Raw genomic sequence first — 15,976 nt, 5'->3', positions numbered from 1 at the left:
CTTGGATAAATGGGTTCACAGTGAACACTTTTCCTCCAAATCCAACATAGCCATGAAATTACATAAAAGTACAAAACCAAAAGCATTGAGAATATAAATATTTTTTTAATGAGGGAATAAAAAGCAAGTTTTTCTGCAGTTTATAAATGCTATGCTAGTAGGAAAGTCAGATAAAAATAGTTTAGCACACTCCCAAACTCCCAAATTAACCAAATTTCTTTTCATAGGGTAGGCATATTCAGCATATAAATCAATGGTCAAAATCTGGTCTTCAGTGACTTTGAGACTAGACATAAAAATGCATATTTTACATTTTGAAAAGTCTTTAATTGACTAGTAGAGCTATGGTAAAAGGAGATTAGAAATTTTTTCAGCTGCATAAGATTTTCAATGAGTTCCCTAAGGATGCGGGTGGATATCTTTGATTTTAAGATTTGAGTTGATTAGTAAGAAGGAAATGTGGTGTCAGGCATTAGAACCTCATTTTTATTATCTAGCTTTTATGCAATTCATTTCCTCTCTGAATTGAAAAAAAATATAATATCTTGGTTAATGAGGACAGTGTTAAATTTGAAAGGCTAGAGCTAGAGGTTTTAGAGGAAGGCCAGCTGTTGGCCAAGCCAGGCTTCATAAGGCTACATCGTATTGATGGGGTCACTAGGGCCCACAGCCCAGTAACTTAAGTTCATCAGATTCACTCAGATTCAGAGAGACGGATGCACACTAACAAGCTCCCAGTTCTCTGAGGTCAAGGGTGGGAGGAGGGAGCACACACAACTGCCTTTCCTTACTCACCAAATCCTATGAAATCATCATAGAGGTACTTTAAAAGAAAATAAATCTATAATAGTGTGGGGGAAACAATGAAAAGCTTCAATAATGAGCCAGAAAATTGGAAAGATTCCTAAAAGAGGAAAAGCAGTAAGAGTCATACTTAAGAGAAATTTTAAAATCCTGTAGAACATTACAGCTCAAAACACATCCAAGAGAGGAATCATAGCATTGAGAGGACTGGTTTTGGAGGAGCTAATGCAATTCACTAATTCATTCTTTTATTCAACAAATATTTGTTAAGCATCTATTATGTGTCAGGCACTGTTCTAGACATTTGGGTCACATCAGTGAACAAAACAAGGTTTTGTCCTCTTGAAGAGTGTGTTCTAGTGGCATGAGACAGACAATAAAGGATAAACTTAAACATTTCAGTCTGGAGAAGAGGATGAATGCCATGGAAGATGAAAAAGTAGATGGGGGTGAGAGACAGTTGTCCTGTGGGAGTAGGAAGCTGGATATTGAATAAAGTGGTTAGGGTAGGGCGCGCTGAGGAGGGGAGTTAGCCAAGCAGCTATCTGGTGGAAGGGCATTCAAAGCAGAGGGAACAGTGAGTATGAAGACTCCAGGGCGGGAGTGGTATGCCTGTCATGTTCTAGGAACTTTGAGGAAACTGGAAGTGGAAGGGGATGAGGTCGAGAGGTCACAGGGAGCTGGATTGTGTAGCCCTTGTACAGACCTTGGGTTTTAATCCAAATGAATTGGGAGCAGTGGCAGGGGGACGTGTGTAGGCGGGGAGAGGAGAGAACAGGGTTTTGAGCAAAGGAGTGATGTGATTTCATGGACATTTAAAGGGCTTGACTCTGGGTGTCCTGTTGAGAATAGACTGTAGACAGTCAAGAACAGACACAGGACCACCAGTAATGCAGGTGAGAGAGGATTGTGGCTCTGACCAGGTTGGAAGCAGTGGTGGTAATGAAAGTGGTCAATTCTAATGCATTTTGAAGATAGAATGAACGGGATTTCCTGATGCATTGAGTGTAAAAGTGTGAAAGAGAAACGTCACAGATGACACATATTTTCTGGCCTGAGAATTGGCTAGATGAAGTTGTCCTTACCTGATATAAAGACAGCTGCATGTAGAATAAGTTTGGTGGAATTTGGGAGAGTTGTGTCGAGTTTGAGATGTCATTAGACATTCAAGGGGAGATGTCAACAGGCAGTTCTCCAGGATCTGGAGTTTGGAATAGAAGTCTGGGCTGGAGATATGTATTTGGGGCTTGTTGGCACATGTATGATGTTTGAGAATGAATACGATCACCACATGGGAGAGTACAGATATTGAAGAGAAAATAGAGGAGAAAAACCAGATGATCATCTCAATAGGTGCCCCCAAAATATTTGATAAACACTTATTCCCGATTAAGAAAACAACAAATACCAAGAAACTTTAAGGGGAAAAAAAGACTTCAATATATCATGAAAGATAATATGTTCTCTAAGTGAAAGACTATAGTTTTTTCTTATTTTCTCTGCTTTATGTTTCTCAAATTATAAAGCAATACAGCTTTATTGCAACAAGGAAACTACTACAGTGATGTGTAAAGAAAAGTTAATCATCATTTCATCCCCATCTCAACCCCCTTTGAGGTGACAAATGTTAACAACTGGCATTTATCCCTTCACATCTTTTTCAAGGTTCATTCAGTATTACAAGCATTTATGCAGCCCACAGTTATAGTGGTTTGTTTTTATGTTCTTTGTTTTGACAAAATAGAATCATACCATACACATTACTAGCTTTTAAAAATTTAACAACATATCATGAATATACCTGCAAATATGTCGATATAGATTCAACTCTAGCTTTTTCTCTTAATATATATATACACACACATTATACATGTATATGTGTGTATATATAATGTATATACATACTAATGTGTGTGTTTTATATATATATATATATATAGTATCATTATGCTAGTTTAAAAAATTTCTATTAAATTTTTTTTCCTTCTACCCTCTTCCAGCATCTACCCAAAACTAATCCCCCTACCCCCAACCTGGCATAGCCCTTGTTAACAACTCCCTGTAGAGCATTCCATGCTTTTTCCCCAAGGTCATGTAATCATGAGCAAACTGAAGTTTGCACACAAATATATACATTTACATATATACACACATACATACATACACTCATATACTAGTTTATAGCTGGAAACCATAATATACACAATTCTCAGCATCTTGTCTTTATCACTCAACATTGTGAAGAAATCCTTCTAATTCATGGGGAGTAGTTCTAATTCCTTCTTCTTAGTAGCTGCATAGTATTTTATGACGCAGATAAATGCACAATTTATTCAACCATTTCCTTATGGATGCATATTCACTTTGTTTTTAGTTTTTTGCTACTATAATTCTGCAATAAACAAGTTACATATAGCCTTCTGTACTGGTTCTTTTATTTCTACTGGCTACATTCCCAGCAGTGCAATCATTGGGTATGTGGATTCTTTATTTTAATAGATGCTGTTAGATTATTTTTTTCCAAAAGGCAATAACAATTCACACTTTTCACAAGCAATGCATGAGATTGCAATAGATAATATTATTCTTTTTAATTTTTTAAGATTTATTTATTTATTTATTTTATTTATTTATATTTTGGCTGCGTCGGGTCTTTGTTGCTGTGCACGGGCTTTCTCTAGTTGCGGTGAGCGGGGGCTACTCTTCATTGTGGTGCGTGGGCCTCTCATTGCGGTGGCTTCTCTTGTTGCAGAGCACAGGCTCTAGGTGCGTGGGCCTCAGTAGTTGTGGCTCGTGGGCTCTAGAGCACAGGCTCAGTAGTTGTGGCGCACGGGCTTAGTTGCTCCGTGGCATGTGGGATCTTCCCGGACCAGGGCTCGAACCCATATCCCTTGCATCGGCAGGCGGATTCTTAACCACTATGCCACCAGGGAAGTCCTATTCTTTTTAATTTTTGCCAGTCGGATGGGTGTAATGTCTCATTATTTTTTATTATTTATTTATTTATTTATTTTGCGGCACGCGGGCCTCTCACTGTTGTGGCCTCTCCCGTTGCGGAGCACAGGCTCTGGACGCGCAGGCCCAGCGGCCATGGCTCACGTGCCCAGCCGCTCCGCAGCATGTGGGATCTCCCCGGACCGGGGCACGAACCCATGTCCCCTGCATCGGCAGGCGGACTCTCAACCACTGCGCCACCAGGGGAGCCCTATGTCTCATTATTTTAATTTGCAGTTTCCTGACTGCTGATGAGTTTGCGTACCTTTTAATATGCTTATTAGCCATTTGGATTTGGTATTCTGTAAATTGCCTGTTTATACACTTGCCCTTTTTAAAAAATGGAAGTGTTTATCTTTTTCTTACCACTTCGTAAGAATTTGTTGCATGTAAGAATTATTAACCCTTTATCTGTTATCTGCATTACACATACTTTTCTAAATGCATATTTTGACTCGACTTTGTTTATGGTATCTTTTGCCATATAAAAGTTTTCCATTTTTAGATAATGAAATATGTCTATCTTTTATACTTCCAGATTTCTGGTTTTACTTAAAGAGGTGTTCTCTGTCCTCTAGATTTCCACGTAGTCGCCTAAATGTTCTTCTAAGATTTACTGTTTACATTTAAGTTTTTAATCCACTTGGAATTTATTTTTGTATTGTTGTGAAACTGGGATACAAGTTCATTTTGTTCTAGATGAATAGCCAGTTATGCCAGCACTATTTATTAAATAAACCATTCTTTCCCACAGAATTGAAATACTACCTTTGTCACATATTAAATTATGATATATACTGAGATCTATATTTGGATCCATTCTTCTGTTCCACTGATTTGTCTACTCTTATGCCAATACCATTCTGGTTGTATTACAGTGATTTTTATTACAATGGCTTTCAGTTGAAGGCAAGTCTCTCATTATTTATCTTCTTTATAGTTTTCTTTGCTTTTCAGGCTTTTATATTTCCATATGTATTCCATATAGATTTTAAAACAATTTTATCAACTCCTTCCACTCCCCCCAAAAAACCTGTTAGGATAATAAATGGAATGTGTTATATTTATTTAGGGAGACCATTGTTATTTTTTGTCTATAAGAATTTCAGTATTTATCTCTTTAAAAGAGAAATATTATCACATCTTAAAAATGAACAATTTCTGGATAATTAAATGTCTAGTCACTGTTTAAATTTCTCCAATTATCGCACGATTATTTAGTCTATTTGTTAGACTCAGAATCAAAATAAGGCCATAAATTGCAGTTGGTTGTGACAGGTCTTTAAATCTTTTTTGAATCTATAGACTCCTCCCCTGTCACACTTTTTTCTTGCAATTACTGAAGAGAATGGGTTGTTTTTTCCAGTAGCATTTCCTAGCCTGCATTTTGATAACTGCACCTCTGTGGTGTCATTTAATGTATTCCTCTGTCCCTTTAGTTTCTGCCTATTAGTGGTTAGATCTAGAAGTTTGATCAGACTCAGGTTCAATTTTCTGGCAAATACTCTTCACAGAGGACGGCACAGGATGTCTGATTCTCTTTGTTATTCAGCACTCCTCTATCCATGGATTTGTTAGAACTTGCACAGTGGTGACGTTATGACTCCATCAATCCTTCTGTATTGTTAACGGAAGCAGCTTTAGATGTTTCTTCTACAAAAGTACTACAACTACTTGGGTACCTGGAGGTACATGTTATGCAAAAAAACAAGATAAGAGATTGATTTCAGATGAGCTGACTTCCTAGAATCTTCTGAAAGTGACCACTAACTTTTGTTTTGTTTTGTTTGTTTGCTTTGTTATGAACTAGTGGGCATAATCATATTGGATATATTTTAATCTATTAAAGTTATTATTCATGTTTCAGTGGCCTGTGGGAGCCTCTTCAGGTTGGCTTGTGAGGCCTTTGGACACAGCCCTGGGAATCTTTAAGGTCACACCAGAGAGCAGGAAGCTCAGTTACTCAGGGCAGGTGGTGTGTTTCCTGCCCTAGATCTGTCATGGCTGTAATCCAAGGGGCCCTTTGGCCTTCTAGGTGAAACTGAATTTGGGACCACCATCTGGGCACTTGATGTTACTGGCTTAGTCACTGTTTCTGGAATTTTTTTTCAGTGGACAGAGTAGAAAATGGTGTTTGCTGGTAAGAGTACATGTCATGAGTTTATACTAATAGTTTCAACTCAAATTAAAGACTACAGGGTTATTACTTAACTCATTGACCTCCTTCCTACCACACTGAAAAATTTCAGTTGTTGACAATCTCAGCAGAATTACTTGCTTCCTTTAGGGCACTCTACATACACTATAGTCTGAGAATAACGGTCCTAATACTGCCTCCAAAAATGTGGGATTTCTCAGGGCAGCTTAAGATATTTTTTGCAATTCTTTTTTTGTCCGTAGGGCATATCCCACTAGGGATGGGCTATCAAATTACTGTGCTTTAAAAGTCACTTTAAATTGCTTCTCTCTGGGTAGCTGTGCCACCAAAACATGATTCTGGTTGAGTTGGGTTCATTTGTTTTATTTTACTTTCAGTGTTTAGGGATTGCTTTTTAAAAATTTAAGTTTGATGTATAATTGTGTAAAACGTATATGGTTTTAAAGTCAAATCTGAAAGCAGGGAATATTCAGAAAAGCTCAGCTTCTGTCTCTGCTTGTTCACTACTTCCCCACAGGAAGTCATTGAAAACTGGTTTTATAGTTAATTAACTTTACAGTTTTTAATTTCAGTAGTTATAGATTTATGCACATGTATACATACACAGTATCTATATATGTGTATATGTATCTCCCCTTTCTTAAATATATATACCATATATACTTCTCTCCATCTTGTTTTCTCATAATAAACTGTCTCAGAGATCACTCTTATCTCCTTAACCTTTAGAATTTTAAGGTTTTAATCCAATAGAATTTCCACCCCTTTCCAGCTTATCAACCTTGAAATGGCCAGCCTGTCCTCCACTGGTTCTTCAAATGCCCAATCCAATTGTATCATGCATCCTCCCCTTCCAGGCCATCGAAAGCATCAGCAGCTGAGAAGTAGTATTTTATGATATTAACTTGCCCCATCCAAGGGCAAGATATATGCAAATGTAAGGATATCAGTTATATCTCATATTATTATATAAATTTAATTCATCCCAATCCAAAACCCAACAGGACTTTCTAAGGGAATTTAATAAGCTGGCTATACAATTCATATGAAAGAGAAAGGGACCCAAATGGCCAAGAAAGTTTTGAAGTAAAAAGAAAAATGAGGGAAGACTTTCCCTACTAGATACTGGAGCATTGAGTCTATAGTATAGACTGAGTTTACCTGACCATGATGAAATAACAGGGTCCAGATTTAGCCTCCTTCCTATACAATGAAATTACTAGAAAAAAATATGTAAAACAATAGTTTTCAGGCATTGGACAACAGGCAGCACGGAGAAGGAAAACAAACAAGCTGAACCCTAAGACTGTCCAAGCATACTCCCTGGAGAGAATTTCTCAGCTGCAGCACAGGAAGGAGCACCTAAACAGAGTGGTCTGTGACCCCTGAGGAGGTCAAGGGAGCTGGAATTTGTGGGTCAGGCCAGAAGATAGTAAAGAGCCACATGAAGAGAGCTCAGAGATCCACAGAGAGTTCCCCTTGAGAGTTCAGCTCAGTACTCATCAGTACCTAGGTGTCTTAGTCAGCTCAGCCACTGCAACAAAATGCCATAGACCAGGTGGCTTAAACAACAGACATTTATTTCCATAGCCATTATTTTGTAATAACTTTAAGTGGAGTATAATCTAAAAAAAAACTGATATGTTTTACACCTGAAACTAATATTGTAAATTAACTGTATTTCCATTAAAAATTTTAAAAAACACATTTATTCCTCACAATTCCGGAGGCTGGAAGTTTGGGATCAGGGTGTCTGGTTGGGTCTTGGTGAGAGCTCTCTTCCTGTTTATACCCTCACGTGGCCTTCCTTGGTGTCTCAGAGAGACTGAGATGCCTGGTCTCCTCCTCTTTTTATAAGGGCATTAATCCCATCATAAGGGCCCCACCCTTATGATCTCATCTAAACCTAATTACCTCCTGAAGACCCCACCTCTAAATACCATCACATTGGGGGTTAGGGTTTCAACATGTGAATTTGGGGGGGACACAAGCATTCAGTCCATAGCAATGTGTGTGAGAACTCTACATGAGGTTAGGGGAAGATCACCAGAAAAGATCAGGCAGAACAATCCCCAGAACTAGCCCTAGACTAAAGGCTGCTCTGAACCCAACTAACGAAGTATAAAGACAAGTTTTGAAAGGACTGAATTCCTTCCAAGTAACTTAACTGTGTCCTAAAACAGACCCCAAAACCATTCAAAGGAACAAAAGATATCCAGTATTGAACAAGACAAAATTTAAACTATTTGCATCCAATAAAAATTTACTAAGTATGCAGAGAAGCAGAATAATATAACTCATAAAGATGAGAAAAATTAATCAATAAAACAGATCCAGAAATAACACAGATGATAAAATTAGTGGACTATGGCATTAAAGGAGTAATAACAAATATGTTCAAGAAGGTGGAGGAAAACATGAGCATGTTAAGGAGAGATATGGAAGATACAGAAAAGACCCACATCAGACTCCCTCCTGGTGATTGGGCTTTGGAGACTGGGCCATTCAGTAAATCGGCCTTCGGTGAGTTGGCTTTTAGAAAACTGGCTTTTGGAGAACTGACCAAGAACCATCTTAAACGTGAGATTGATAGTGGGGCTAATATTTCTTTCCTCTTTGAACAGAAGTAGCACCCCTGGGGAACTTCAGGCCTCCCTCCTCTTGTTGGGGGAACGGGTTGGTGGGGAGGGGGTGTTTGAGAGCAGTGTGGGTGCTTTATCTCTGCAAGCTTCCTCTGAGGAGTGGGAGTGCAGAAAGACAATGGACTCCCTTTGTGGGCATGCAGATCCAAGAGAACAAGAACCAAAAGGCTGGTTGCACAGTGACATTTATTTCACCCAACTGAGAAACATGGACCAATGGAGGTCAGGTTCTACTGAGTTGGCGAAAATGGTGAAATCTTCCTTGCTGGTACTTTCCCCAAGAGGAAGATGTGCCTTAAAAGAGTGTAAAGCTGGGGTTGGAAAGAGAAGCTGTCCCCATGCTCCTAGTAAGTTCCAGGCATTGCGCTGAGGATCCAAGCTTGGCTATGACGTGGCCAATGTTCTCAAGTCTCTCACAGTCTGGTGGGCTTGCCTTCCTCACTTTCTGTTCCTTTTTGTTTTCTTTACAGGCTCCCATTTTTCTTACTTGCCTCTTAAATAATTCAGCACCTGTATGGGGCTTGATAACTAGGTGCCCTGAGCTTCCTACTGTTCTATTTATACAGTTATCATGATAAGGGGAGAAACTGGCACACACTACTAGAGCCTAGAGCAAGATCTCCCTTAGACCCAGGGAGCCAGGGCTCCTGCCCTGAGCCCTGGGCTACAGAGGGCGCCCCTGGGGCTCTTCTCAGGCAATACTCACCCACTTGGCCAAGTGTCTACAGGGCCAAGGCAATGTGGCTGTTTGGAGTCTGTGCCCCTGGGAACCTGGACCAGAGCCATCACAGTTGGGCTGGAGTGTCCACACAGGGAGGAGAGAGAAGGTGTGTATGCCACGGGCGAGGGGCATTCACTGATATCCTTGCCCCAGATCGCTTAAATGTTCACAGTAAACTGTCTGGAAATCCAGAGGTGGCCTGACTTCTTGCTGGGGGAAACCAGTATTAATTTTTACCCACCTGAAGCCTTTCTCTGGGGCCCGGAACTCATGACTTTACCTATCATTCGGTGTCATGTCTCTTAGCATCACCAAATTAGAACTCTTGATTCATTCCCTCCAACCCACCCACCACAATCCTCCCCATCTTAATAAACAGTTCCACCATCTATCCAGTTGATCAGACATTCTATATTCTTCTCCTTTCTGTTATCCTGAACTTCCACTGAGACAATCCATTAGCATGTCCTGTTGGCTATGCCTCTAAAATAGATCCCAAATCCAACTACCTCTTACCTGCTTATTGCCACCATTCCAGGTTTAGTCACCATCATTTCTTACCTGGGCTACTTCAACAACAATTTCCCTGTTCTCACTTTTTGCCTTTCTCCCCCTTAGTTGATTCTCCAACAGCAACTAAATTGACTTATGAAAAAATAAAACGGATGATACTACTCCCTTGTTTAAAATCCTCTAATGGATTTCCACTGAGATTAGAATTAATCCAAACTCCTTTCAATTTCCCATGGGTCCTACACAATGTGGCTCCTGCCTACCTCAATGGCCTCCTCTTAGCCCACTCCCTCTTGGTCACCACCTCCTTCCACTCTGCTCTTTGTCCTAGTTTTTACATGCTCACACTCATTTCCTTCCTTACACATGCTCTTTTTTCTGCCTGGAATATTCTTACCAAGTTCTTAAAAGGCTGGGTTCCTCTTATCTGGGCTCAAATGCCATCTTCTAAGAGAAGCTTTACTTAACCACCTTCTTGATGGAACCCATCATACCTCTAGCATCTCGAGTTACTTCCTATCATACTCTCCTGTGTTATTTTCTTCATAGCACTCATCAAAATTATCTTATTTGTTTCATGCTCATTGTTGGTTACCCTCCACTAGAATACAAGTGCCACAAGGAGAGGAATCTTTTTATGTTTTTGTCACTATAGCCTTAGCCTCTAGAATGGTTCTTGATATATAGGTGGTACTAAATAAATATTTGTTGAATGAATGAATTAATCAATGTACATATGAGGCTTTCAAGCTTTCTGATAATTAATCTAGAATTTGTTTGGAGGTTTTTCATATTGAAAATAAAGAAACCAACCTAGTGTCTTAAATTGGGTTTCCTGGGAAGCAGACTCTGACCCTGAGATTAGCATGTAGGAAGTTTACTAGGGATTGCTTCAGGGATCAACACCAGTGGAAAGAAAAGAAAAGAAAGTAGAATTTGGCAGAGAGAACAGTTTGGCTGTGTTAGTCCCCTAAAAGGTCTAAGTTGATCCTAATAGGAATTCCGAAGCTAGGGTAGCCCTCCCAATTTGGTCCAGATCATGACAGCTGGGACCAGGATTTATACATCCATGATGTTCAGTCGTTAGACATAGGCTACCCTGGGGAGGAAGTACACTATTGGGATCAACTTTAGACACTACCACTATAGTAGGTCTCAGTGCTGCAATTAATACTCATCATTTCCCTCCTCTACTGGCTATTTTACCCTCACCCTCAGCTAGCACCTCTGGTGCTCCTGGTGGCTTACCTGGTAGTATGACCCAGACCCTCAACTCTTAAGATTCTGAGTCCCTGGTCACAATGCTGTTCTCAGTCTGTAGCTGCTACACTGGTCTATTTATTACCAAAACTGAACAAGAGAGTACCAAGAGATGCTCAAATGGATCACCCAGGTGGAAAACATATTCTTTTTTGCCGCTATTGTCTAACAGCAGTCTTACCTCTTCCTGGTGACTAGGGCCAATTATTCCTGCCAGGATGGTGATTCCTCTTCTTGTCCTCCGACACCTTGGCAGGAGGAGCTTAAAGAGCCCAGCTGGCAGCCATGGTGGAAGTACTGCCTTCTAGCAACCAAGACTCTTGACTGTTCAGAACCTAGAGTTTCAGGAAAGGGAAGCACAATTTCCCCAAATGGATCAGTAGGAGTGAAGGAAAATGGGAGTACCCCCACTTGCACCTCTTGATTCGTAGGCCTATGTATTCTACCTCCTGGGGAAACAGCACCCTATAAGGGTCATTTATTTAGAATGTCCCCTGCATTGCACAGGACGGCATGCCATCTTCATAAGGTATTGGCTCTGAGCTGGCTCTTCTATCAGGCTAGTGGCTTCTGGGTATGGCGGTATGTGATGTGAACAGTGGATCTCACGGTATCATGCCTGTTCCAGCACTTCCTTTAATGTTAAGTGAGTCCCTTTGTGTGACACAGTAGTATGTGGAATCTTATGCTGGAGGATTAAACATTCTATATGTGCTTGGATAATGGTACTGGATGAGGGCTGGCAGGCAGGAAAGGCAAATCCACACCTAGAATATACACCTATCCTTGGGAAAGGGTAGATGGTATCCAAAGTAGTTAACTTGTCATCAGGTGGTTGCTTGGTCTCTTGGAGGGACTGTGCTGTTGGTTTCTGTTGCAAGAAGGTCAGACATTCAGTGGTGAGAGTAGGTCGATCACCCTTAAGAGGGACCTGTGCCATTGCATCCATGTATAGCTTCCATCCCTGCTACCACGGGAACTCCATTCATGTGCCCAAGATGCAAGCACTGGAGTGGCTGATGACAGAGGCTGGCTTGTATCAACTGGATATGTGTTTTTGTAGTACGTCTCCTATGATGGATGTTCTCTGATGGTCATTAACATGTGAAATAAGGATCTTCACACTCTATGCTCACTTCCATATGTTCAACCACATGGCTTTACCCTTGTCTTTGCTGTTCCCCAGTCTTCCAAGCTTTCCGCTTCTAAACCCCTGATCAGAGGGCCAAGCTATCCAGCACTGTCCATGAGCCCCTGTGTATTCTAATTTCAGGCCACTTCTCTTTCCACATAAAGTAGCTGACCAGGTGGGAGGCATTCTCCTCACCGTCATCTTTCAAGACCATGTTGGGTGGGGCAGCAGTGCAGCCATCACCCCTTTCTAGCTTTCAGCAACAAACTAAGGTGAGCCATTTGTGAATCAAGCTCAGGCTTTTTTTCCTGCATCAACTGATCATCAAAAATTCCCCCATGCAGTAAGGGATGTGAGCTGAGCAGTGGTATACTGGTAAATATTTAACAACTGGCTTTCTGAAAAGGAGAAAAAAATATCTGATTTATAACATTAGCTAATTTTCATAGTGTAAATACTTCCACTATGGTCAATTTCAAACCACCAATATGATGTCGACAAGATGGCAACCCTTCCTGAAAACAACAATGAGCTCTCATGAGCTGGTGCAGACTGGCTCCAGCACACCACTAAGTGCTGCATAACAGCACCTGCATGATGCTATGAGCTACCTGCATGCTATCTTCTCTTGCATCTTGCTTGTGCCCTCAGGTCTTGTTCACATTCAATGCTAGATGTACCTCTTCTACCTGGGTCTGCCCCAGCTAATGCCTTGCAAAGTGTGATAGAAATATCTCATGAGGGGTAGTTCTGGTGTCATGGTCACTTGGTGTTCCATGGTGAGGCATTCGTCTCTATCAGGGCCTAGTAGTATTCCAGGAGCTGTGTTTTCAAAGGTGTATAATTCTCTGTTGCAGTTGGCATGGCTTTGATCCAGAATTCTATGGATTTACATTGTGATTCTCCTATTGGGGCTTGTTATAAAATCTATATGTCATATTTTCCCACCACTGATACCCCTAATAGGCTCTGCTGGGCTGTGTGGTCCAAAAGGCCAATAGCTGCTTGCCCTGCAGCCTAGACCTGTTGCAGAGTCCTTTCCTGCTATGGACCCGACTGAAAAATGGCATCCTACTGTGTCACCAGGTATGTGAGTTGGAGCAGTACTTCTGGAAATATATTGCTTCTAGAACCTGAAGAGGTCTACCTGGCAGGCATTGTGCTGTCTTGCTCATGATGGGAGCTACAAAATGCAGTGATTTCTCTTTTACTTTAGAAGGGACGCCCCAGCATACTCAAGATCACTGGACTCTGAAAAAATACTAATGTGGCAGGCTCCTGAGTCTTTTCGAGTTCATCTCCCTTGAGGATGCATGTAAATTACAAAGGCCTCCAATATCCTAGCAATCGCTTGTTTTTTGATCCAACTAGCATGATGTCATCAATTTACTGGATCAGTGTGATACTCTGCAGGATGTCCAGCTGGTCCATGTCTCCTCAGACTATGTTATGACAGAGGACAAAGAGTTAACATAGCTTAAGGGCGAGGCCATAAATGGATATTGTCGCACATTCCAAAGGAATGTCAGTTATTTCTGATTCTTTTTTTGATAGGGGATAGAAAAAGAGTCGATTTGCCAGATCACTGGCCACATATCATGTACCTGAGTCCCTACTAATCTGCTCTAGCAAAGATAGCATACTTGGCACAGCAGCTGCAATTGGGGATACTATTTGGTTAGATTTGTGATAGTCCATCGCCATTCTCCAGGATTTGTCTGGATTTTGTAGAGGCCAGACTGGTAAATTAAACAGAGGTATGATGGGAACCACCACCCATCCATCTCTTAGGTCTTTAAGGGAGGTAACCATATTTACCTTTTTTCTCTCAGTTTTTTTAAAATGTGGGTTGTAAAATACATACAGTTGGCCCCCCATATCCATAGGTTCTGCATCCACAAATTCAACCAATGGTGGACGGAAAATATTTGAAAAAAATTTCAAAAAGCAAAACTTGAATTTGCCACATTCTGGCAACTATTTGCATAGCATTTACATTGTATCTACAACAATTTACATAGCATTTACACTGTATTAGGTATTATAAGTAATCTAGAGATGATTTAAAATATACAGGAGGGGGCTTCCCTGGTGGCACAGTGGTTAGGAATCCACCTGCCAATGCAGGGGACACGGGTTCAAGCCCTGGTCCGGGAAGATCCCACATGCCAAGGAGCAACTAAGCCCGTGAGCCACAACTACTGAGCCTGCGCTCTAGAGCCCGCGAGACACAACTACTGAGCCCGCATATCCCAACTAGTGACAACCCGTGCGCCTAGAGCCTGTGCTCCACAACAGGAGAAGCCACCACAATGAGAAGCCCATGCACCACAACGAAGAGTAGCCCCCGCTCGCCGCAACTAGAGAAAGCCCACGCGCAGCGACCAGAGACCCAACACAGAGGAAAACAAAATAAAGAAATACATTTTTAAAAATTAGCATTGGTTTAAACTAATTAATTAAATAAAATATTCTGGAGGATGTGCGTAGGTTATATGCAAATATTACACCATTTTATATAAGGGATTTGAGCATCTGTGGATTTTGGTAGCCACAGAGATCCTGGAACTACTCCCCCTCGAATACCAAGGGATGACTGTGTAACATGGAATTCACTGTTTCAGCCATTCATGAGTGTCCAGTTCGGAGGCATTTAGTACATTCAAATTGCTGTGCAACCTCCACCGCCATTAATCGCCACATCTCATTTCACTCAGCATAATGTCTTCAAGATTCATCTATATTGTAGACGGCCTGATTTTCATGCCTTATTAAGGTTAAATAAAATTCCATTGTATGTATAAACCAAATTTTCTCTGTCCATTCATCTATCAATGAACATTTTGGTTATTTCCACCTTGTGGCTATTGTGAAATAATGCTGCTATGAACATGGATGTACAAATGTCTGTTCAAGTCCCTGCTTTCAGTTGTTTTGGGTATATACCCAGAAGAGGAACTGCTGAATCATATGGTAATTCTATGTTTAATTTTTGGAGTACTTGTCATACTGTTTCCCATGGTGGCTGCACCATTTTACATTCCCAACAGCAATGCACAAGTGTTCCAATTTCTTGCCAACACTTGTTATATTCTTTTTTTTTTTTTAAAGAGCCACCTGGACACCATGTGCTTCTTTCTTTTTTTTAGAAAATATTTATTTATTTGGTTGCACCAGGTCTTAGTTGCAGCGGGGGGGCTCCTTAGATGCAGTATGTGGGCTCCTTAGTTGTGGCAAGTGGGCTCTTTAGTTGTGGCATGTGAACTCCTAGTCGTGGCATGCATGTGGGATCTTCCCTGACCAGGGATCGAACCCAGGCCCCCTGCATTGGGAGCGCCGAGTCTTATCCACTGGGCCACCAGGGAAGTCCCACACTTGTTATATTCTGTTTTTTTGTTTTTATAATCAGCATCCTAACAGGTGTAGAAGTGATTTCTTATTGTGATTTTGATTTGCATTTCCCTAATGATTAGTGATGTTGAGCATCTTTTTATGTGTTTATTGGGCATCTGTATATCTTTTTTTTGAGAAATGTCTATTCAAGTTCTTTACCCATTTTTTTAAGTGGGTTGTTTGTTTCTTGTTGTTTCCCTGAGTTGATTTTGTAACTGTTTTCTATTCATTGCAATTGTTCTTTGTTTCTTTTTTCACCTCCTCTTTTTCTGCCTTCTCAGGTTTTAATTGAACATTTTATATGATTTCATCTTATCTCCTCTCTTAGCATATCAATTATACTTCCAAAAAAACTTAGT

At 40.7% G+C, this 15,976-nt stretch overlaps 1 long non-coding RNA gene across 1 annotated transcript in view; it reads right to left on the bottom strand.

The window, feature by feature from the left end:
- Positions 1 to 15,976, bottom strand: part of LOC137223603 (uncharacterized) — a 54,692-nt gene that overhangs the window by 30,123 nt on the left and 8,593 nt on the right. The window contains exon 2 of the long non-coding RNA XR_010942948.1: positions 11,274 to 11,427. This is a non-coding gene — a long non-coding RNA (uncharacterized lncRNA). The remainder of the gene's footprint in view (positions 1 to 11,273; positions 11,428 to 15,976) is intronic.

The sequence above is a fragment of the Pseudorca crassidens genome, chromosome 4 (genome assembly GCF_039906515.1).
Source record: "Pseudorca crassidens isolate mPseCra1 chromosome 4, mPseCra1.hap1, whole genome shotgun sequence".
Lineage (NCBI taxonomy): Eukaryota > Metazoa > Chordata > Mammalia > Artiodactyla > Delphinidae > Pseudorca > Pseudorca crassidens.
Note: the sequence above shows the minus strand (reverse complement) of the source record. Positions and strands in the feature narration are given on the sequence as shown.